The sequence below is a fragment of the Castor canadensis genome, chromosome 9 (assembly GCF_047511655.1).
Source record: "Castor canadensis chromosome 9, mCasCan1.hap1v2, whole genome shotgun sequence".
Taxonomy (NCBI): Eukaryota; Metazoa; Chordata; class Mammalia; order Rodentia; family Castoridae; genus Castor; species Castor canadensis.
This window is the reverse complement of record NC_133394.1, coordinates 51,991,386-52,017,061: the sequence shown is the minus strand read 5'-3', so window position 1 is coordinate 52,017,061 and position 25,676 is coordinate 51,991,386.

The following is a 25,676-nucleotide window of genomic DNA, read 5'->3' as shown; positions in this document are numbered from 1 at the left end:
ATGTCTTCTCTTGAACAAAATTGGAGAAAAGGGCAGAACAGCCTCTGCCTGGAAGCGAGGGAGGGGGGGAGATGAAGGGGGTGGGGGGGCAGGGGGGTGAAATGGCCCAAACAATATATGCACATATGAATAAATGAATAAAGATGAAAAAATATTTAATATTCAAATAAATATATGTGACTTATACAAAAAAAGATGTCATTATTTACCTACCAGAGTATCTAAAATAAAAAAATTGTGAAGCCCTCAGATTATAATATGATTTGAGACAAAGATTTGGGGAATGGAATCATATTTTGTTGAGGGCTGTGTAGAATGGCATAGTCACTCTAAAAAAGCATTTTTGCAATTTCTTATAAGGTTACATATGCAATTACCATAGGACACATTGATTTTACTCTTGGGCATTTATTTTGGAAAAGTGAAAACTTTATATTCACACAAAAACCCCTACATGAATGGACATAACAGCTTTATTCATAATAAGGAAAACCTGGAAAAAGCCCAGTTTTTCTTCAACAGGTGAATGGCAGAATGAGCTGTGGTGCACACCTCCTCAGTAATGCTTTTAATCAATTTAAAAGGAAATGTACTATTAATACTTACAGCATCCTGGGTCAATTTCCAGGGAATTACACTGAGTGAAAAAGTCAAGCCCCACAGGTTATACACTATATGATTCCAAATTTAAAATTTTTGAAATTTAAAAATTTTAGAAAAAAAGAACAGAGTAGTGATTGGCAGGGGCTAGTGACAATGAGGAGTGGGCAAAAAGAGAAAGAATGTGCAAAATGAGGAGTACTTGTGGTGATGAAATAGCTTAGTTTCTTCACTGTGCTGGTTAATATATGAACTACAAGTATGACAAAATAGTACTGAAATAAATCCACAAACATACACTCAAATTAGTACAAATGAAACTGGGAAATCTGAATTAAGATGGGTGTGTTGTATCAATATCAAAATTTTGGTTATAATGTTGTACTCTAACTTTCAAAATATTACTATTATGGTCCTGATATTATTAGAATACTCAAGTATGCCATGCAACAGAATGCTATTCAGCTACAGGGAGAATTGAATCCTGTCACTTGTGACAACATGGAACTGGAAGACATGTGAAATGAAATAAGCCAGGCAGAGCCAGGCATGATAAATAAGTCTCTGAAACATATCAAGTCCCAATATGTATTAGCAAATATCGGTCCATTTCTAACTTAGAAACTTAAATAACACAAAGGAAATGCTTTGAGATGATGGCTGTTATATTCAGAAAATTTAGAATAGTTTTATAATGGGTATATGTAGAACAGGTTTTGTTTCCTACCTTGAGGGAATAGTTAAGAAAGGAAGTAATAGTCTGGATCCACCAGAGTCAGATCCCAGAACTATTTTGACCTTGTCAAGTTTCTGTACTTTCTGTTGTTTGGTACTTGGGGTAGACAGTAAGGGTTGGAGAGAACCAAAATGCAAACTTCTTGTTTGGTTCTCTTTTGCCAACAGCCTCTGATCACACACATGCATTTCCTCCCTTCTTCAGCACACTGCAGTCAACCTGTAAGAATCAGCACCACTAATAGTCACAAACTGAGAAATCTGGGTCATGTTGGAGTTGATTTTTAAACTTAACCTTGTTGTATTTTAGTTTTTTCTTATTTGAAGTAAACTTTGTATTGGAGTATGTGTTATTCTTTGATGCAGAACAGTACACGAATTTCAGGTACAGTTTTGAGTTTTCAAATATAAACACATTTGTTTAATCAATGCCCAGGATATGCCAACACTGACAAATTGAGAGTTTACTACATAAGTATCCAGAGTTCTGGTTCCTTCTGAAAACCTGGAAATGTCACCACATTGCTTATATTTTAGATTTACATGCAATGTATTTCTGATCAAGGAGCCACAGAGGGGAATCTACTGGGAGTGTTCATAATTAGTGAGAGACACAGATACAGAGCATTTTTATTGGGTATGACTACATCATGAAGAATGCACTATGGTAAAACAAAAATAGCCTTTGGTCTTGATGAAGTTGTTAAGGCACTGAATTAAACAATCCTGGAGCTGCCTAGTCTCAGAATTTCTTCTATAAAATGATAAATGCTAAATGTTTCAGCAAGTTAATCCAGGATTTTCTGTTTCTTCTAGCTAAAAACTTCATAATTGACCTTTGGGGGAAATACTTCATTTGTGAATGATATATAGTTTAAAGATTTATCAGATTAAGTAGGAAGGTCTTTATCTTAGGATCATATCCCACAGAACAAATTATACTGGTCAGGGAGAGAGAAAATTGGATGATGGTAGAAAGATAAAATAGTCATTAACGTAAAAATTATTTATCTATATATTATATCCATATCTATACCTCTTCCTATATCTCTATCTCTATCATCTCTCTTTCTCTCACTCATCTATCTGCATCTATTTCTATATCTACAGAAGTGTGGCAGTAGCCCAGAACAGGAGTCAGAACCTGTTCTAACAAGTTCATTCACCATAAAAATTTTAAAGATGGACATTGTAAAAACAAGAATTAAGTGTTTCCTCTTTAATTGTTCTTATACTTCTGATCATTTTGAATAGTTTCACATTTCTTAAATTGCTTAACCTAAATTGCTAATGTTGTGTTTATTCAACAAGTCTTCTCAACAGCCCATCTTTAGTATAAGTCTTTCTTTTGTCCCTCTAAGCTCAACTCTGATAAAGTTTGAGCATAAATGGAAGGTTATCTGTGAAATGAACTTCCTTTATGAAACTGATTGGGTCCTAAGTCCTCTATATCACAAGGCTTGTGTATCAGTTGAAGAGACTTGATCCCTGTTATATATTTAGAGGCACTCAATATGTCTGCTTTGAATTTGGGTCCAAAAAATTCTTTGGTATAATTAATTTCCTATTCCTTTAGGAACAAATATTTATGTACATGTGTATACCTATGTATGCTGACCCCAGGCCTACACACACACACACACACACACACACACACATACACACACACGCACAACTACACACACATAACCTCCTAGTTCAGTCTGTCGTGCTGTGCTCTATTATGCCAATGAAAAAAGATGAAGTACACTATCATATCACTTGACAGAAATGTTATTTACAAGTTAGAAATTTATAGGAGGAATTGCAATGCATTCTAGGATAAGCTAGGTAAGTAACTAGTAACCCCTCTAAAGTCACAAGAACTAGAAAACATGAACAAAGTGCTTAGAGCCTTGGTGGGGGAGGCTGAATGGCAGGAAAATATTGGCTGAGTGGCTCACTAGGACTCTAAACTTACGACATGTTAGTCACATCTAGCTACTGCCAATTTTTATAGGATCCATGAGCTAAGAAAGGCATTTACATTTTTAAATAGTTGAAAAATTATACAAACATAATAATGTATTTTGAGATGTGAGAATTCTATGAAATTTGAATTTCAGGTATCATAAATAGTTTCATTGAGACAGAACCATGCCCATTATTTACATATTCTTCATTCCCATTTTTGAGTTCTGAAGACCAAGTTGAATAGTTGTACTAAGAGACTTAATCACCACAAGGTGAAGTATTACTCTCTGGCCATTTCCAGGAAAGACTTTCTGACCTCTGGCCTAGGCAGTCTGAACCAATTAAATGTTTAATTTGCAAGTGAATCACTTGGGAATCTTGTGAAAATGCAGATTTTGATTCAGAAGGCCTGAGAGGGGCCTGTGTGTCCACATTTCTAATGAGAGCCTAGCTTGCACAATCCTGCTAGACCGAGGACTAGATATTAATTAACTAAGATCCAATACAGTTCTGCAAACTTATTCTTTAAAGGACCAAATAATAATTACTTCAGGATCTGTGGGCTATGCAGTCTTTTTAAAAATTAACATGTATTAACTATACAAAATAATGGGTTTTATTATGACTTCTGGTCTTCTTTACAACCACTCAAATCATCAGGGGAAAGTAGCCACAGACAACATGGAAAAGAACAGGAACGGGTATTCCAATAAAACTTTATTAGCAGAAGCAAGTGTATTGGATTTGTCCCCTGAGCAGCAGTTCACCAGTTGGTGGACTAGAGTGTTAGTGTGGAATATCATTAAGGAACAGACATTCCCTCACCTTCAACTGGCTAACTACTTTTATTACCAGTGACAATGAACATAACAATCAGCTTTTATTTGTTGATTATTATGTGCAGACACTTTGTCTTCTCTTATTTAATGCCCAGAATAATTGTAGGAAGAGGAACTGCCATTATCCTCACTGAGGACATTAGGAAACTGAGCTTTAGAGAGAACGCACATATCCAAAGCTTCCACAGGAAATCAGTGGTGGACCTGAGGTAAGCATCACCCATAATTATGATGGTTGCCTGTAGAACATGGACACACACACAGGAAGTCTACAATCTGGAGAGCTGAACTGTGACCACCCCAGTCTCCTTCAGTGTGGGCCTGCTGCTTACAGACTTAAACTATAAGAAAACATATCTCTTTGAATCCAGGATTAGATGAAGTGTCATAAAACTAGGAATTTGTCTCAGGGATGGCAGAGTTTTCTGTTACAACACATTTTAAACCTTCATTGCAACTTCTGGATGTTGAACTTTTGAAAGACTTCAGAAAGTACACTTTGTAGTCTCAGATTTCTCATCATCTGTAATGAATTTGTTTTATTGTATAATAATATGTTATTTTAGGCACCAAATAGTAAGGAATTTGGCTTTCTCAGTATACTTTGGAATTTTTAATTATACAATGTATGTCTCTTCTAACCACAATGTCTGAAATTACATGTCTCCTTTAACATTCTTCTAGGATATTTTTCTTCTTTCATAGTTACAATCACTGAAGTAGAAAGCAAACCTTGATTTTGGTCTAGAATGTAAGATTAATTTTATCCTTCTTTGCATTTTCATTTCTGTGTAAATTAATGTGCATGTGTAAGGCATGCATCAGTGTAAATATATTAAGAGAACAGTAAGAACAAATGTGTAAGTAAAAAAGCTTAGGAAGGAATTTTCAGACAATATCCTCAGATTAAAGATAACATATAGAGATTAGTAATTTGTGTCATTTTAATGAATCATCTGATTCTGACAGAGAGTCAGATGTCCTTGTAACTTTTGGCTTCATAGAAACCAATTGGGCTTCCCAGAAAGTCATGAATATCTAGCAGAATATTTTTGGAATTTAATAAGAAAATGCTAATCACCAGAGGGAAATATTAAAGTAAGTTTTACTCCTGTTAAGCGAATTTCTTTTATTTTGGGACATTATTTCATGCAGGTATCTGGTACCACAATACACCATGCACAGTAACTTGTTTGCTTATCTTTAGTGATGTTTGACCTGTCTGTGAACTTGGAGGCTCCCAAAGCGTTGGCCAGGATCATGTTATACAACTGCCTTAGTCAGGCAAAAGCAAACATAAACTATATTGATAAATCCTTTCCCTACTTTTAACCTGTAACTTAAAAGTACAATACCATAAATTTGGGTAAATGAGACAAAAACTGACATATTCATAAGTATTCTGTATTTCACTAAGTGAGAACCTACTGGGTAATGAAAAGAATGCTAAAAATTCTGTTTAAATGCTTATGTATTGTATAATAGAAACTGAAATCACCTAAAAATTGGTAAAACCTTCTTAATGTTCTCCAGGTCCTAAACCCAAAATGGAACAAACATTAAATTGTGTCAAGATAATGTTATGCCTTCTTGAGATTGACTTTCAACTTGATATTTGATTAAGGGCACCACATGCCTTCTCCCAGAAATCCAAGCCCCAATCCCAAACCCAGGGCCTGAGTGTAATTGGATATAAGGTCCATCTTGCCTCTGAGAGTCTCATCCTGAATGTGTGTGGCTTCCATGCTTGGACACATAATAAACGTATTAGTCCATTGTCACTTTCTTTCATAGGTTAATGAAAGAGTAAATTTTCCCTTCACCATCACTGCCAGATGAAAGAATGTTTGGAATGTTAATTTGTAATCTTGACCACTAAATTATAATCGGTGTTGTCAAATTTGAAAAAAAATAGCAACTAAGGGTTTTTTAATTTGTGTATTTCATCAGTTATGAGGGACCATTCCTTTATAAATTGGAGTGTTCTATAAAATAACAGCCCAAAGGACAGGGATATGGAGAAGAAACATGGAAAAACAGAATTATTTTTCTTCATTTGTTTCAAAGGCACATCCAAAGACAAAGGATAACTGTGATTTGAAATGCTGACTGTGCAAACTTATTGGCATTGACCAAGCAGTACAGAGACATGGATATTGTGTTTTTACTTTGCTGGTAAAATATGAAATACAACAGGAGGATAAAAAAACCCTCAACTTTGTTGTTCATATTCAAACTGTCACTATCAGAGTGAAGGGTGCTCTGCATCTTCAATTGACTTTCTATAGCTCAGATCTATTGGAATTTGGAGAACTAATGTGCCTTCAACAGCTGAGATGCAAAGTGAGGGGCTCTTCATCTGTTTTCCTCAGATGCCTGGAACCTAACCAGGAGCCCCTCTGGATGCAGGTGACCAAGTGAACCTGTGATTGCTTTTTCACAATGAAGAATCCGAGCACCCAGAGTGTGATCATGTAGATATGCAGTCCTTATAGATGTGCTGCTTGCCCAAAGATTCCTAGTGGTTTAAAAATGGGTCTGGAGATGGTAAAAACAGAGATAAAGTTTCCCACGACTCTAAGGTATCAGATCTCTGGAAAAGAGAAGGAAAGGGTGAGTTGAACTTGCTCAGATAGATTTGCTTAGATAGGATTCAATCTGAATTAAACTACTTCATACCTGGACATTCTGAGGCTTTAGTGTAATAAAGCATGTCTTCAAAGTATTTAGAATCAGTGTCATGTGTGCAGGGACCCCTGGCATTTCAGTTCCCTTCTGGGTAATGGTCATTTGCTGTGGGGAGAATTCAGCAGTGGTGCTGGACCCTTGACCACTGTCCTCACAGTGATAAAAAGGAATGGATATAGCCATCTCACAGTGAATGGCTTGCAGCCCATCATGGATTCTTCATTGAATACATTCATTAAATTCATGAACATTACTGGCTCACAGAAAGCAGCAAGGTTCCTATTATCTTGTATATTCTGAGAAAGAGTCATAGGCATTTGTAACTTTTCAGAGTTCAAGTCAGTGAAGTAGGATTTTAACAAATCAAATAAAATGACTAGTGTTATAATGCTCATAACTTTAAAAAGATACATGATCAATATTTTTAAAAAACCATTTAGAGAAAAATTTCAAATAATGGTGATGATGCAAATCAGAGAAGATTCACCCACTGGGGCCTGGCCTTGCCTGACCTAGAAAGCTCTGTTCTTTCACATTCTTGAAGTATATAGGGCTGTGCTCACAGGGCTTGATCCCAATCTGGGGCTGGAAATTTGGTTCCGAGCTTAGATTATTTGTTTCATGTTGCTATAAAAAATGAGAGAACATTTACAAGTTGATACTAGACTGCTGTTTACAATTTATGAAAAGCCAAAGAACAATACAATTTATGGAACAGAATACACAGTATGGATTTGGAATTATCATTTTGAATCTATAACAAGTGGCAGGGAAAAAGGAATTAACAATTTTTCAGTTGTTTGGAATGAAACAATACTTTGTGGGATTCACATTTCATATTGCAGTTGTTTAAACAGCAAAATGCTGGAGCGGTTAAATATGAAACCACAAAGTTGAACCCGGAGAAAGCTGTTTGGTCAGAAATGTTTCTGGAATGAGCCTTCAGCCTTGGTTATTTATGTTCCATTGGTCAGTGATGAACTATGCTATACTCAGCCTGAGAAATTATCCACAGAGGAAGCTTTGCTTTAGGGGTTTGTCTCTTCTTTCAGAAGTTTGAAGTGGCAGCACATCCCTTAACAGCTCATTTCCTGAGGGATACCAAACAAGAGACAAAACCAGGAAAAAAGAAGTTTATGATCTCTCACCTCCCTGTGAACCCTTTCTATGTTTAACATAGAGACATTCTCATAACCTGGCTTAAACTGAAATCTGCCACAAAGGCCCTAAATATTTATTATGCAGAGGCCCACGGCATATTTTTCAACAGGAAAACAAGACAAGATGCCTTTACTACCTTTGTGCTTTGCCTAAACATAAAACTGAAGTAAAATTGAATTAAAAAAAAAGACCTTGTTTTCCCTGTAACAATTTAGTTGGAGAAATTTTTAATAGGTTCACTCACAAACAGAATTAACAACTTTGGGTTGTCCACTGTAAACATATCAATCTACTAATTTCTATCAATTTATTAAATAACTGAAAAGAAGGAGACAGTCATTGAGAAGCCAAAATTAAATAAATACTTTGTAGCCATTGTCCCATTAGAAACTCAGTCTTGAAGAGGGGCATCAATATTTTAGTTATGCACAAACTTAGAAGTAAGGGGACCTGGCAAATATAGTTTCCAGGGTGAGATTGAAGACAGAGCATGACTGACCAAGGTGTGGGTTGGGGCTGAGTGACATTTTGTGATACCTGTTGTGGCTCTGAACACTGAGTTTTTTTTTTTCATTTTTCTTTTATTATTCATATGTGCATACAAGGCTTTGTTCATTTCTCCCCCCTGCCCCCGCCCCCTCCCTTACCACCCACTCCACCCCCTCCCGCTCCCCCCCTCAATACCCAGCAGAAACTATTTTGCCCTTATTTCTAATTTTGTTGTAGAGAGAGTATAAGCAATAATAGGAAGGAACAAGTGTTTTTGCTGGTTGAGATAAGGATAGCTATACAGGGCATTGACTCACATTGATTTCCTGTGCATGGGTATTACCTTCTAGGTTAATTCTTTTTGATCTAACCTTTTCTCTAGTACCTGTTCCCCTTTTCCTATTGGCCTCAGTTGCTTTAAGGTATCTGCTTTAGTTTAACACTGAGATTTTTTTTTTTTTTTTTGAGCTGTATAACTTTATTTTTTTATTTTTTTTTTTCATTTTTCTTTTATTATTCATATGTGCATACAAGGCTTGGTTTATTTCTCCCCCCTGCCCCCACCCCCTCCCTTACCACCCACTCCACCCCCTCCCACTCCCCCCCTCAATACCCAGCAGAAACTATTTTGCCCTTATCTCTAATTTTGTTGTAGAGAGAGTATAAGCAATAATAGGAAGGAACAAGGGGTTTTGCTGGTTGAGATAAGGATAGCTATACAGGGCATTGACTCACATTGATTTCCTGTGCGTGGGTGTTACCTTCTAGGTTAATTCTTTTTAATCTAACCTTTTCTCTAGTTCCTGGTCCCCTTTTCCTATTGGCCTTAGTTGCTTTAAGGTATCTGCTTTAGTTTCTCTGCATTAAGGGCAACAAATGCTAGCTAGTTTTTTAGGTGTCTTACCTATCCTCACCACTGAGATTTTTGAATGGCATTAGAGATGCAGTCATCATGTGTGTTTAGAGTTAGTGCTCAGTGGTATGTCATGAATGTAATATTGACACCTGATATTTTTATTTGAGTTCAATGGTAGAATGCCAAATGACTAACAGCTTTTTCACATGTAAAATCACTTAGAAAATGAATGTATCCTCATAATGTCAAATGCTGAATCAATAGATGGAAATCTTTACAACAGAGGGGAATAGCAGGATGAGACCAGAGGTGGGGACCTAGGTAATGTGTCTGAATAAAGTGAGTAATTCTTGTAGTTCATCATTTCTAACTTTAAATTAAATGGGATCACTTGCAGCTAGTTCTAATCACATTTCATTTGAATGGCATATGGTCTTTAATAGCACTAATTCTTGAAATTCTTAAATTATTGATATAAAAATAAATATGTGATTTTTTAAAGTGTTTTGGTCAAAGCTAAATTATATAGTAGATTTTATTTTCCTTGGCATTTTATGAAAAAGGTAAAGAGTAGCTGTGACCAATGGTGCTAGTAAATGGTAGAATGCCAAATGTTTCTAACTAGCTCAAAAGTTGGGTTTGGGGGGAGTCCTGAGTCATAGCATTTGACAGTTATCATGCTATAAATACTGTCACTTTAGCCAATTTCAAATTATCAATGAGATGTCAACTTTACAGTCTCCTGGACATTCACCCATTACCGGAATGCACACTCTATTGTTATTTCTGTACAGATCATAAGACCAATCCTCCAAACTTAAGAGTTTTTCAACTTAGTTGCTTAATGAAAGTGGACATGGAATGCTAAACCCTCTACCCTGTGATCCTCCTATAGAAGGAAAGGAAACAGAATAGGGATAACAGAGAGAAAATTGTGCTATATTTGCTGTATCAGAATCTGACACAAACATTTAAAGAGCACATTTAATTCAGGGGAAAGTTCCTGAAGACTGAACTAAATATTAAAGGAGCTTCTAAAATACAGAGATTTTAGTATTACTTATAGCATGCTGTTGCTGGAAGTATATGACAATAAATAAACTAGTCTCTGCTAGTTGCTAAACCTCTTCCTTGTACTACTTTTTAATTTATATTTCTCTGTTGTTTTCTCTTTGGCATCTTTTTTCCTCAAATCAGTTCCTCACTATCAATGCCAACTTATTTCACCAAAATAAATATCCCATGAAGCTTTTTGTCAATGAGAATGCTTATAATTTGTAAGTGAAACAATTTTATTTTTCTTCTCCTACAGCAGTCTTTAAATGAAAAGAAAATTATATGAATATTTCCAATCCTGTGCTACCTTTTAAAGAAAGTACTTATATTTTTTAACTTGCTGGGTCAACTTTTATTTTCCATTTTGTTTGCAGGATAGGAGTAACAGTGATACTCTAGAATAAAACAAAGAGAAAGGCAGCTCTTAAAAACTATTTAGGTCAGAGAAACCTTAGAAAAGTATAACTCCTTTCTTGGGCTTCAAAAGGTACTCAGAGGTAAGGGAAGTTGAGCACTTAGATTATTTTAAATTTTATTTTGTAAAGCCAGGAACTCTCCCTTCCCCAAGGACTTAAGACAACTGGCAGAAGAGTTCTGTCTAACACATCATAGTTAACCATTTTTCTTTATACCTACAAGGAAATTATTATTTCTGTTCTTCCTAATCCTTCTGCATTAGTTATTTGTTGGAAATACTGATAGCTCTCATTTGTGAGTAGGTGTTAAAATAGCACTATTGTGAAAAAAGAAAACCAAATCATGTTAAAGAGATCAGCCAGAGCAAAGCACCATTGGGAAACTTCAGTTTATTTATGTTTTAGTTACTTTGTGCATTGAGATTAGATTTTGATTCTTCAGAGAATTGTCTTTCAAATTACCCTATTAAATGAAATAAAAATTTCTATCTGTAGCTACTTAGGCAAGAATGAAGAAAAATAAAGCTTACATTTCTTGTTTTCAAAGAAAGAATTGTGGTGAACTGAGGCACTCAATCAGTGAGTACTGCTCTGAACCTATGACCTGAGCTACAAACTTTGAGGGTTTCTCGTCCTTGAAGGCCCTGCCACATACGCATGTGGCATTGCCCTTTAAGGGCAAAGGGAATGAGCTTCTTTCCTTGAATTGAGTGTCTTGACTACATAGAGCTGTACCTTCTCTACTAAAACAAACAAACAAACAAACAAGCAAGCAAGCAAGCAAATCAGCAAAACTAACCGTGGAGATTAGTAAACTGGTAGTTAGCAGATTATGCTGTGCATGTGATTTTGTTCCCTTGAATTTTCCTAACTAGATTTCTTTCCACAGTGTCTCTCAGTATTCAGTAATGTCTTAAGAGTTTCCCCCTCTCTTTGTAATGTCATCAGTTAAAAATTATTGTGTCATTGATCACAATTTGATCATTCCTACATTGTGCATCAGGACTCATGAAGATGGCAAGGGATCCTTCCTCCACCCCTTAAGTTTTCCTACAGCCAACACCTCTTGTCTTCTACTGCCTAATGACTATTTCACTATGAATGAGAGAAATCTCCATTTTCTAAGAGAATCTTAGTTCCAAATCTAACCTTTTGTAGGCTTAAAAAAATACTACACTTCAGATTTTGAGACTACTCTCTTTAAGGGAAAGAATCTATTTACCAGGTTTATTTATAATGGAGATTAAATAATAGAGAGGAAAGTAGTTCTAATGAGAATAACAGGATTTTAGAAAATTCAGGGAAAAAAGGAAGGTGAACAGATAGTACCCTTGTTTCTTGCACATTAACTTAAACATTTTACAGCTCTGCACCTACATTCATCTCTGTGGCTCTTACTACACAGTTGCTTCAGATTCTCCTGAAGGCAAAGCTCTAAGGAGATCAGCAGATAAAATGTATTGAAAAACCACAGAAAGGAACATGCAAAATAAGATGAAACTAAAATTACTCAAAAAACTATTCATTCAAGTGAAATTTTCTTAATTCCTGCTTTTCTGAGTAAGTATGCCATTACTTACACAGCATGCTCCTTTTTTCATTAGCATGTGTTCCATTGCATCTTTCTATCAACCTTAATCTTCAAATATGGTGTTTCCTTTAACTTAAAAGGATTTTAATGTTCCCATCCCTTAATTTTCTAGCAGACTTGCTGCTGAGAGAGATGAACTTTGGCCTACAAACACTGAAAACACCAATTTCCCTGGAGCAGTACCTCTTTAATCTCAGCGCTAAGCCCCCAAGTTTAGTTACAGCTTGATCATGAGCGCTTTAAGGTTAATTAAATGACCATTAAATGTCCCAGAGCAACCTATGAGAAAAGCTCAGAGGTAGAAAAACAGTCATGTTGAGTCTAACCTCGTTCCTTTTAGAGACCAGCATGGTTGAGTCCCTCTAGGAGAAACACAATTACTACTGACAATAATGCAGGGTTTTCATTACCTGCAGTAAACCCATGCTCAATAGGTGCATAGCATACATAAACTTTCCTTAAATTTCCCAATTGGGCATTTGGTTACAGATAAGTATGTGTGTGTGAATGTGCACCTGTGTGCTCGGTGGGCAACACAACTCTTACTTGCTCACCCTCTCCGTCTTTGAGGTGCCTTCCACCTGTTCACCATTTATCAGCTCTCAAGGAGGAGGTCTGGAGATCCACTTTATGTTTCTTGAATGAATGCAGGGAGGAAAAAGAATCTCTGGACTGATTGATATCATTGAGATAGTAACAGGATTCAGTTTTGTTTTGTTTTGTTTTTTAGATTACAATTTGGGTCAGGGTTTAGATAACCTTCTTTTAGAAAGTGATGACAAAGATGCAATTTCAAAATATGCTTAAAAAATGAATACATTTGCACAAAGAGCTGGGAGAGGGAAAACCAAAACAAAAATAAAACAAGTAAAATAACAATACCAACAGCAGCAACCCCCACAACTTGATTCATAAACCGGGAGTCTGCCTTGGAGGAAGCCAGTAAAATTGGCATGAGTTGTCAAGGGACTTGCCCTTCAGATTTTGTAGTGACTTTCTTTGAGTTGCTAGATCACTGACAATCACCTACTGTTTCTGCTTCCACTCACCTGGGTAGAGTATACTGTTTTTCTGAGAAGTCTTAGGGAAATGTGGTGCCTTTGTGTTTTCATTCCAGATGTGATAAACCCAAGGGCACGTGAATTTCCCTGGATATTCACAGCTCTCTAAACAAGAGGGTCCAGCTTTGTCAGAGAAGTAATTTTATCGAACCCTACTTAGAAAATGTATAAAACTTTGCAATTCACTAAGCTTATTTGCAATAATTCACATAGAGAATTATTATATTATATAGATATATACAGTCTCAGAGAGTTTGACTATTATGAATTAATATCTAATGGGAGATAGAAAATGAGAGCTAAGAATACAAAATGGAGCCAGTGAAGAGATTAGCAACCCCAGGACACCACTCCATGTAGGGGGATGAAGGAAGAAAATGATCATATAGAAGCCTGGAACTAGAATGACTGTACTGAGTGGGATCTGGGAAGGGTCAGCTGTCTCCACAGACATTGCTTGACTCAGAGGAGAGAGGAGGAATGGCTTGGCTCCTACTTTTCTCCTGCTCTTTAATCTACCAGTGACTACTGTTAAGTGAACTGGGCTGGAAGCAGTCGATGAGGGATCTGGATAGGAGAAAGGCAGGAGATGGGCATCAGCCCCTGTGCCTAGCATCTGCCAGATTCAGATAAGATATGAAATGCTGTTGAGGGCAAACAATCTCATAAACATCAGAGGCCTAGAGATGGGTGGCAAGCACCTGTCTTCATTTCAGAAGAGAGAAGAAGATGTGACAACAGATAACCACTTATTGGGGAAATCAACACTTTCTCAAAGAATAATTGCTGATGCTGGCAGCCTGTGTGTCATGAAAATTGAAAAACAGCAATAAAAACCAAAATCAGCCATGTAACACTGGCTTACTTCAGTAACCCTAGCTACTTGGGAGGCTGAAATCAGAGAATTGCAGTTTGATGCCACCCCAGGCAAATAGTTCAAGAGACCCCATCTTCATAATTACCAGAGCAAGATGGACTGGAGTACCTGTTATGCAAGTAAACACCTTGAGTTTACACCCCAGACCCATAAAACAAACAAACAAACAACCCCCCCATGTTTTTAAATATGAAAAATGAAGTTGGTACATACGTATGATTAAATCAGATATCAAATAGATCTGTATTTCACTCTTCAATTAGCAAAATTGCATAGCAAGTTTTAGAAGAAACTTTGTATTATATGTATGATTTAGGGGAGATGATTTAAAGAAAGGCAGGAATCCCAGAGACTATAACATAAATAGATATAATTGATTATGCAAGATATCTTAAATGTATGACAAAAGATAAAGTCATAAATAAAATCAGAATGTGCATAATAAATTGGGAAAGAACATTTATAATACATGACACAAAAATAATTAATATCTATAATGTGATTGCAAAGTAAGAAAAAGACAACCAAATAGAAAAGGTAGCAAAAATATTGACAATTTATACAGCTGAAAAAGAGATTATGATTCAGCTATTATAGAAAAAGCATTTTTTAAAAAAAGCACTCCATGAGTGATTTACGAAGATGGAGAGAAATGTGAAACTTGACCCCCTTGACAGGCTTTTTATATCAGTTATGGAAGGAATGAGTCATGGGATGGAGGACCAGGAGTCCATGAAGAGTTTGGATAGAACGTAAGGCATGTGTGTGGTCCCCTTGTGAACTATGGAAGTACAGACTAAACATGAATGTGCATCCTTGCTCTCATCCAAGCTCCATCAGCTCTCACCTGCACTCCTGCAGGAACCTTCTCTCTGATTTCCCTCTTCCATCCTTGCCTCTGCACTCCATGCTCCACATAGTGGCCAGAGAAATTCTTTGAGAAGTTCAGTCAGATCATGAGCCTCCCTGATCGGCTTGTCTGCAGCTTTCCAACTCACACAGAGCAAGAGCTCTGTCCCCTGTAACTTCTCTGCCTTCACATCCTAAGACCCTCCCTTTTCCCTCAGGAACTCCAGCCTCACTGCTCTCCTTGCTATTTTCTAAACATCCTGAACAAGCTTTAGGTCTTGCTGCCCTCTTTGCCCAGACAGCCCCATCTTCCCACACTCACTTCCCCACCATTGCACAAATGACACCTCATCAGAGAGATTTCCCTGATGGACTTATTTAAAGTAACATCTTTATTCTCTAACACGTACACACTTTATTTTTCTGCATAGCATCTACTAACACTTGCCATATAACTAGACTTGAAGACTAGCGTTGAGAACATAGACTGTCACATATAGGCACTCAAAAATTATTTGCTGAGTGATTAATGAACTAATGAATGAATGAATGGAATGTGTGGACAAGAATCATCACCAAAAAATTACCAGTGAGTTGTTTTGGATACTTTTCATTTCTTCCTTATAATCTGCTCTATTGTTTGAAGAAGCTACAGACTTCTTAAATGTTTTATTCTTATTCAGAAATCAGAGGATATGGCTTGTGTTTATATGAGTCTGTAGTAAATTTATAGGAAGAAGGACTCTTAAAAAATGCACAGACTGCTTTTCCTTTTCATCTCACAGATGTAGGATATTTATACTCTCTGAAACTTTTGATGATGAAGGAAAGAATTTAGGTATTCTTATTAGGACTGGGGACGTAGCTCAGAAGTAGAGCACATGCTTAGCATATAGTAGGTTCTGGGTTTAATCCCTACTATTCAAGAATGCTTGTAGATATTCTGATGAAAGCATTAACAATGTTCTTAGATATAGTAAATTATTTAGCCCACTTACAATGTTATTTAGGATTTATAGCTATATAAACTACATTTATTTGGTTGGAAAAATCCATTTCAACCATTTGATAGTTTTATCAAGCATCTTTCAGCATTTGTATAAGGAGCAATGAGAGCTTGCTCTTTCCCATTAATCAGAACTTTAAAAGCTTATTGAAAAATGCACTTCTACACATGATAAGCCATTCAAAGCTAGCGTGCAGAACTACAATTAATGCTGTTAATAATGGCTTTCCAGGAAAAGAATTTAATGACTGTGCAGAATCAAGACATCCAAATAAGGTGTCATTGTGTTTATTATTTCTTTGTGTTCTTTGTCAGCATGTGAAAACAAGCAGAAAAACTGGTCTTAATGTTAAGTACTATTACCTTTAAAAGCACAACTACAAAAATATATTCATTCATTCCAATGTGCCACAATGTTCATTAAACAGAGTCCACAGGGAGACAAGGACTGTATTTCAATTCAAGGTTTCTCTCTCTCTCTTACTCCCTTCCTTCTTCTTCATATTCTTCTTGTTTTTTCATCTCTCTCTCTCTCTCTCTCTCTCTCTCTCTCACACACACACACACACACACTTTCTCTTCCTTGTTTTCCCTCCCCTGCCCACCTTTTTCTCTTTTCCTCCCTCCCTTCCTTCTACCTGAGGCTACCAGAGAGAGGTATCAGGCCTTTCTTACACACTTATGTGTATCATTAATAAGACTGTATGGATGTAGAGTATAGATAGACAGACATGGTTTGAGGCAGTGACAGTGGACAAGGACTTACAATGTTCTAGGTGCAGAGCTAAGCCCATTATAAGTTCAATCTTGATGACTCTATGCAACAATCCAAAGAAATAAGTACATTTTCTGGGAAAGGGAACTAAGATCCAAAACTGCCACTCAGGCAGAGCCAGAACCCTACATGGTAGAAAAATCTCTGAGCCATGAATCCTTAGCTTGAGATCTTGCTCTTTCAGTGGCCAGCAGTATGGTTCTGGGTAGTCATCCCACCTCTTCTAATCTCACTGCCCCCTTGATAAAATTTGGAGTTCAGATTAGTCACCTGTGAAAACATTTTCTAGTTCTGATGTCATGTGATTATATGATTCCAATTTTAGCACCATTAAATCCTCATAATCTTACTACTCAAAGGTATGCTATCTTCTTGGATTTATAAGGTTTTTTTAACAGTGAATCCTGAATAATTCCTCATATATCTTGAAATAGGCAAAGTACACTATGTGTAGTCATTAATAAATGACATGATTCATCACCAAGTGTTACCTTAGCTGGAGAGACAGGATGGAGTCTAGGTGTTTGTGGATCAGGTTGTCTTTCAGGACATTCTGAGTTTCCAATGGGTCAGGCTACTCATTAACAATAGATTAAAAAGTCTCTTGGAACATTAATAGCCTATGGAGTATGGTTTGGAAAACATATCAATATTTGGCAATTTGATTTTAAATTATTTTTATAGGCATATATCTAAATAGTCATTACAGAAAATAAATTGCATTTACCTAATTCTTCATTTCACTGAAATGTGTTGTTAATGAACAAAGGATAAAATGACCTTTTTGGGAATATGCTGTAATAATAGCATGACATTTTCCTTTATTTCTAAACCAATAGATGAACAGGAAGAAAAGAACAGAGAACACTCAAAGCAATCAACAAAAACTTAAATGACTGAATATGTCCATACTTATCAATTACCAATCTGAAAGTAACTGGGTTAAGTTCTCCAAATAAAAAATACAGGCTGATTATGTTAAAGAAAAAATTAGGCTTAGAAATATGCTGTCTATAGGAGTTCACTTCAGTGTAAATACACATAGAATGAAAGTAAAGGAGGGAAAAAGGTATTCCATTCAAATGGAATCCAAAAGCAGTCAAGAGAAGCTATAAAAGTATTAGATAAAGTAGACTTTAAATGAAAATTTGTAAATGGAGACAAGAGAGTCACTGTATAATGATAAAAGCATCAATGAAATAAGAGAAAATAACAATTATAAGTGTGTATGCACACAATGCTGAAGCAACCAAATTATATAAAACAAACATTATTGGATATAAAAGGGGAAATGGACTCCAATAATAATAGTTGAGGACTTCAACATTCCACTTTCAACAAAGAAAGATCAAGTATCCAGATCAAAAAGTCAACAAAGAAATATCAGAGTTAATCAATATCAGGCTAAATTGACCTAACGGACATTTACAAAATATTTTAACTAAAGACTTAAAATATACATTCATTCTTCTCATCGGCACATAGGACATTCTCCAGAATATTTTAGGCCACAAAACAAGTGTCAAATAACTCAAAGAAACTGAAATCATACTGAGCTAAAACTAGAATCAACAAGGAAAATCAGAAATGGTATGGCAAGTTAACAGTGTACTCTTGAACCCCAATGGGTCAATAAAGAAATCAAAAGATAAAATTTAAAATTTCTTGAAAACAAAAAGAAAATGGAAACACAGCCTATGCATGGAATATAGCAATATCAGTATAAAGGGGGAAGTTTTTACCAAGCAGTGCCTACATCCAAAATATTTTCAATAAACAGTGCTGCAATAAACATCAGAGTGCAAGTGTCTCTCTTGTAATCCTGACTTACATTCCTTTCATTGTATCCCTAGGAGCAGCATTGTTGGATCATATGGTAGTTCTATTTTTAGTTTTTTGAGGATCATCTACACTGTTTTTGTTTATTGCAGCCCTGTTCACAATAACCAAGCTATGGAAACAACACAGATACCCTACAATGGATAAATGCATTAAGAAAATGTGCTATATCCCTCTATATATGTCTATATCTTCATATCGCTATCTATCTGTCTATCTACTTATCTATCTAATATATCTAAGGTAGTTTTATTCAGCCTTAAGGAAAAATGATACCATATGTTTTGAAGGTAAATGGATGCAACTGTAGGATATCATGTTAAGTGAAGTAAGACAGGCTCAGAAAGACAAGGGCAGCATGTTTTCTCTCATATGTCTCACAAAGAGCAATAAGATAAGAAAAAGAAATAAAGGGCATCCAGGTAGGAAAATAAGAAGTCAAATCATCCCTCTTCATAGAAAACATAATTTTACATATAGAAAACCCTAAAGACTCTATAAAAACCTTTAGAACTATTAAAGAATTCAATAAAGTCCTAGGATACAAAACTCAACATACAGCATTCAGGAATATTTTCATACATCTAGAATAAAATTTCTGGGAAAGAAAACAAGAAGACAAGCCCACTTACAATAGGTTCAAAAATTATGATGCCTAGGGATAAGTTTATCCCAAGAAGTGTGAATAATTTCTACAATGAAAAACTGGAAGAGTTACTATCATTAAAATATTCATACTAACCAGGTGATCTGCAGATTCAATTTCAGTCAAAATGGCAATGGTGTGCCTCACATAAAATAGACCTGTTGAAGCTATTCCAGGAATGGGGAGGAGGAAATAAAGGAGACTGATGGAAGGGGTAAATTCAACATTTATATATTGTAAGAACTTTTGTAAATGTCACAATGTACCTCCAGTACAACAATAACAAAAAAACTAAAATTCATATATAACTATAAAAAAAATCCTAAAGAACAAAAGCAATCCTGAAGAAAAGAAACAAAGCTGGAGGCATCATAATACCTGACACCAAAACTCACTATTTACTATAGCAATTAAAACAGGATGGTACTGCATAAAAACAGACTCACAGATGAATGAATCAGAATACAGAACCCAGAAGTCACACTTCTACAGTCAAATGATCCTAACAAGGCAGCAAAAAGTTCATTTGAGAAATGACCATTGTGTTAAATAAATGGAGCTGGGCAAATTAGATATGCATGTGTACAAGAAAGGAGCAAGGCCTCTATCTCTAACCATATAAAAAATCAACTAAAATGGGTGAATTTAACTATGATATATTGTAAGGACTTTTGCAAATGTCACAATGTACCCCCAGTAAAATAATGATATAATAAAAAAATTTAAAAAATCAACTCCAAATGCATCAAAGACCTAAACTTAATCTCTGATAATAACATAAAAGAAAAAAAAATAGAGGAAATACTTCCTGTCATTGATTCATTGGATGAGACTCCAAAACACAGGAAAGAAAATAAATGCAAAACAGACAAATGGGTGGTTATCAAACTGAGACATGCTATGCAGCAAAGGCAACAATAACAAAGTAAAGAAAAAGACAACTGTGGAATCTGAGAAAATGTTTACAGATGATTGTTCTAATAAGATTAATATTCAAAAAATGGAAGAAATTAAAAAAATTCAACAATAGAAACAAATGATCTGAAAAGTCTATATATTTTCAAGGAAATATGCAAACTGCCAACCAGTACATGAAAAAAATGGTCAATGTCACTAGTCATCAGGGAAATGAAAGTCAAAATCATCAACTCATCCCGTTTAAAAAGGCCATAATAAAAGACAAAAATCACTAAATGTCTCTGAGGTTCTCTTATACATTATTGATGGCAATGTAAATTAGTAAAGCCATTATAGAAAACAATATGGTTGTTCTTCAAAAAATTTAAATTAGAATTACTATATGATCCACTTACCCCCTTACTGAGTATATCTCCAGAGGAAATGAAATCAGTATATTAAACATATATCAGCACGCTCATGTATATTGTAGCAGTATTCACAATTGCTTTGATATAGAGTCAATAAGGTGTCCACTTTTGAATGAATGAATGAATTGAAAAAATGTGTTGTAGATACACAATAGAATATATTCACCTATAGCAAAGAATGAAATTCTGTCATTTCCTGGATATAACTGGAGGACATGATATTAAATAAAGTAAGTCAGGTATAGAAAGACATGTCCTGCATGAGCTCACTTGTGTGTACAAGCTGAAAATGTTCTCATAGAAGCAGTAAGTAAAATAGTGGCAACAAGAGAAAGGGTAAGAGGAGGTTGGGTAAAATGCAGTTATATTGTGTGAATAAGTTTTGCTGTTCTATAGTGCAGTAGGGTGACTACAGTTCAAAATAATTCATCATATATTTTACAAAGAACCGGAAGAGAGGAGTCTGAAGGCTCTCAACAGAAAGAAATGGTAAATGCTTTAGGAGAAGGACATGCTAACTGCCCTTTTTTGAATATTACACTTTGCATACATGTATCAAATTGTCAATTGTATCCCATAAATACATACAAATATTATGTGTCAATTAAAAATAATATAAATTCCTCCAAGGAACTTGGAACAATGTTAAGTAAATATCTTTAAAATGTTTAAATAAACTTCCATAGTATATATTGAAATATCTGGGAATATACATCTTTTGGAACTTTTTTCTTATGGGTTATATTCTCAGGATAGAATTGCAGGTCAAAATTATATGTACTTTTAATTAAACAAACACTAGCAGATTGTTTTCTAAAAGTGTTACACTAAGGAATAGTTCCTCAAAGAATATACAAAAGTGATTGTGTGGACCTATTCTCACCAGTAGTAGGGTATGGTTTAATTTTTATTAGGCTAAATGTAATAAAGTACCTTCTTCCTAATTCATTCTATTTCTATTTTATTAGTGCTTTTCTTAGAAATGGCAGCTAAATTTTGTTATATGCTTTTGAGTTTCTATTGTTAATATTTTTTCTGTATTTAATTGTTATGTGATGTATTATGTTGCTGTACTTTCATTTCTGTAATAGAATTACACTTATAGTCTAAACTCAAATTTGTTGAAACTGTTTAACACAGCTTGATAGGTGAGATTTGTTTTTTGGTGTTATTTTATTTTGTTTTGATGCTTATGCATCTGTCAATTTCATAATACTAATTTGAAAGTATTTACTCTTTTGCTGAGGTCTAGACTAGCTTAAATCACATTGCAATTACCTGTTCATAAATGTTTAGGTAAAACTTAGCTGGGAACGTATCTGCTACTGGTGATTTATTCAATAACAAATTTTCCTTCTTTTTTTGGTGGTATTGGAGTTTGAAGTCAGAGCTTTGTGCTTGCTAGGCAAGTGCTTCACCCTGTGAGTCACCCTTTTCTCGCTGGCTGTTTTGGAGATAAAAATCTTGCTTTTTTTTGCCTCGACCAGACTGGACTGTAAGTATCCTATTTACACTTCCTGTTTTAGATGGGATGAGAGGTGCATACCAACATGCTTATCTTTTGTCATTGAGTTGGCGGGGGAGCATCTCATGACCTTTTATGCTCCGACTGGCCTGGAACCTTGATCCTCCCAATCTCAGCCTCCCAAATAGGATTACAGGTATGAGTCATGCACCAGGCTCCAATAACAAGTTTTAAGCAAATTCCTAGTCTTGTCTTTAGTAATAAATATATTGCTGTTTTCTATTACTTAAATTAATTGTGAACATTTATGCATTTCAAGGAAACCACACAGTTACTATAGATTTTCAAATTTACTGCAATGAAACTTAATGTATTATTTTCTTATAATTCTTTTACTGTCTTACATTTATCATTGTTTCCTTTTTTCATTCCTCATTCCAAGTTTTGGACATTTTGATGTGTCTCTTTTTTCTTTCTTTAATAAGACAAAAGATTTTCTTATTAAGTTGATTTTTTAAATAATAAATATGTCATTCCTTCTACAGTTTTTGGTTTTATTTCCTTGCTTCCAACTTCTACTTTCATAAATTATTTTCTTTTTTAATGATTTATTGTATTTTAAGGTGATTATTAAAGTCTCTTTAACATTTATTTTCTCTTTTAATAATGATTTAAGGCTATAAGTTTTCCTTTGAGTGCAGCTTTGTATCCTCTAGTGTTTATTTATCTTGACTTTTTAAATACAAATATATATATATATATATATTTTTGGTGGAACTGGGGTTTGAACTCAGGGCCTCATAGTTGCTAGGCAGGTGCTTTACCACTCAAACCACTCCACCAGTCCTTTCATGTGTTAGGTATTCTTGAGATAGGGTCTCACAAACTATTTTCATGGCTTTGAACCATGATCCTACTGATCTCTGCCTCTGGAGTAACGAGGATTACAGTTGTTAGCAGCTGCTCCCGGCTGATGTCCATTTTCATCTGCTGGTAAACAGAAGTTTTTTTTAAACTTACAAGTAGTATAATATTTTATCTACCTTTTAATTATTTATTAGCATATTACTGTATTATAATGGGAAATAAAATGACTTGTAAACTCTCTTCTTTGAAAATATTTAAAAACACTTTTGTAACCAAATGCATATTAAATTTTAGAAAAGTTGCATGGATTTAAATATATAAATAAATACCAATACTTGCATTCATACTTAACAACTATAAGGATAAAATCTCCTGTATATTTTAAATTGAATTTATTGATAATACTTTTCAGGTTTTTTTATCTTTACCAGGTCTTTGTGTCTGATTTGAAAAAAGATGTATTTAAATCTCCCCCATACATGTATTTTTCATCAGATTTTCCTCTCCTTCCCATAGTTTTTACCTTGCATGTTTATCACCTTGTGGATCAGGACATTCATTCAATGCATTTTCTTCATGTGTTGTGACATTTATCATGGCACCAGTCTTCTTATCTAGGTTAGTGCTTTTAACCTTAAGTTTTGTGTCATTTGATATTAATATTGTCCTTCCACCATTATTTTTGCTTGCATTAATTTGGTGTTTTCGTCTGCTTCATTGTTTTCAGTTCTTCAATTATTTTAAGTAAATTTTTCTTTTTCTTTCTGTGCCTATTGAGATGATTAAATGGTTTTTGTCTTTGCTTCTATTAATGTGCTGTATTACATTTATAGTTTTGCATATGTTGAACTACCCACGCCTGCATCCCTGGGATGAAACCGACTTTGTCATGGTGAATGATCTTTCTGATGTTGGATTCTGTTTGCCATTAATTTATTAAGGATTTTTGCATCAGTTTTCATTATGGAGATTGGTCTGTAGTGGATGTGTCCTTGTCTGGTTTTGGGATGACTGTAAGCCCCTTCTTCTGATGCTTAGAGTCATGCACAGATTTCTCTTGCTCATCTTTATAAATAAGTTACCAATTTATTCCACCATGGCATTCCACTTTTAACGGTCGCCACTCTTACTGCAATAAGATGAGTCCTTTAGCATACCTCAACTTGCTTATCTTCTCTGCTTCATCCCATCATATGAGACATTTGGAATGGTCTTAATGGCAAATCTTCTCTTATCCCAATTCTATATTGTCACTGGACCCTTCAAGTTTTGTTGAGATAGTGAAATACTTTTAATTGTAAACTCATTAGGCTTTTATTTTTCTGTATTTTTTATCTCAAGAATTCTTATTTAACACTATAAAAGATTCATTCTCAATCAGAGAACTATGTGTGTCTTATCTATTTTATTAATGTGTGCATACAGGCACATACTTTGCGTGGGAGTGTGATGTACTAAACTATTCATGTTTCGTGGCTCAACTTGTCATAAATTTGCCAGAAGCTCTATTTCATTGAATACTTTTACCTTATTCTTTCAGGTGATAATTCTAATAGTTTGCTTTTTTTGTAGACTCCTGAAGATCTGGTTACCAATTTAGGAGTGTAGGTAGCCCTACAAGTGATAAAAATCAAAGCATCTCCTGTCTACCTCCCTGGGGAACTGTGAAAAATGCAACAGACAGACTCTCTGTAAGCAGCAGAGAGAAACTTCCTACTCCTCTTTCTGTTTCCATATCTTCAGAAATAGGGAAGATTCAGCCTACCACATACCACTCCTTGGGCTTCATGGTGGTCAGTCAGACTGACCACATGAATGATACTGATTTTAGATGCTTAGGGTAAACACAACTCTGAGGCTTTGCCCAGCACTCATGAAGAGCAACCTCTACCTCGAGGGTCTCTGAGTTTGATTTTCAGACCCAAGCATAGCCCATTTTGGAAAGGGCCCTACACTATCTCTTCTGCCAAGACTTTTTCAGAACTCAATAGCATTCAACAATTTACCAAAACCAACTGTAGCTTGGTTCAAGATAGATAAACAGATTAAGATAGAAATTGTTAGGAAATAAGTATTTCAAATTCTATCATCTTCCCAGAATCTTCTTAGGAAATAATTATAGTTTTTCAATTTAAACAATCTATAGCTTTTCAATTGAGTTTTAATTTTATAAATGAAAGAACATATTTAAACTAAGGAAATAAACAGAAGGTCAATATCCAGTTATGTGTAATATAGGGAATATGGGGAGTTATTTTTCTTGACTGTCCATAGTCCTTCCAGTAACCCCTAATCAAGCTCATGTGATTTTAGCCTTGATAAATTGCAATGTCAGAAATAATTCTGTCGAAAGTAACAGAAAAATCTACAATATATGGAATATATATATACGTAGATGTATGTATATAAGTATATAAAATGTGTTTATACATATAGCTATCTGGAGCCAAGCAAACTATAGGGAGGATAAGTATTAAGTATGTTGGAGTTTGGATAATCAGTAGGTCAATTACATTATTGATAACTATATTTTGCCTCACTTCTATTCTTTTTTTGGTAAGATTGTTCCTTTTCAAGAC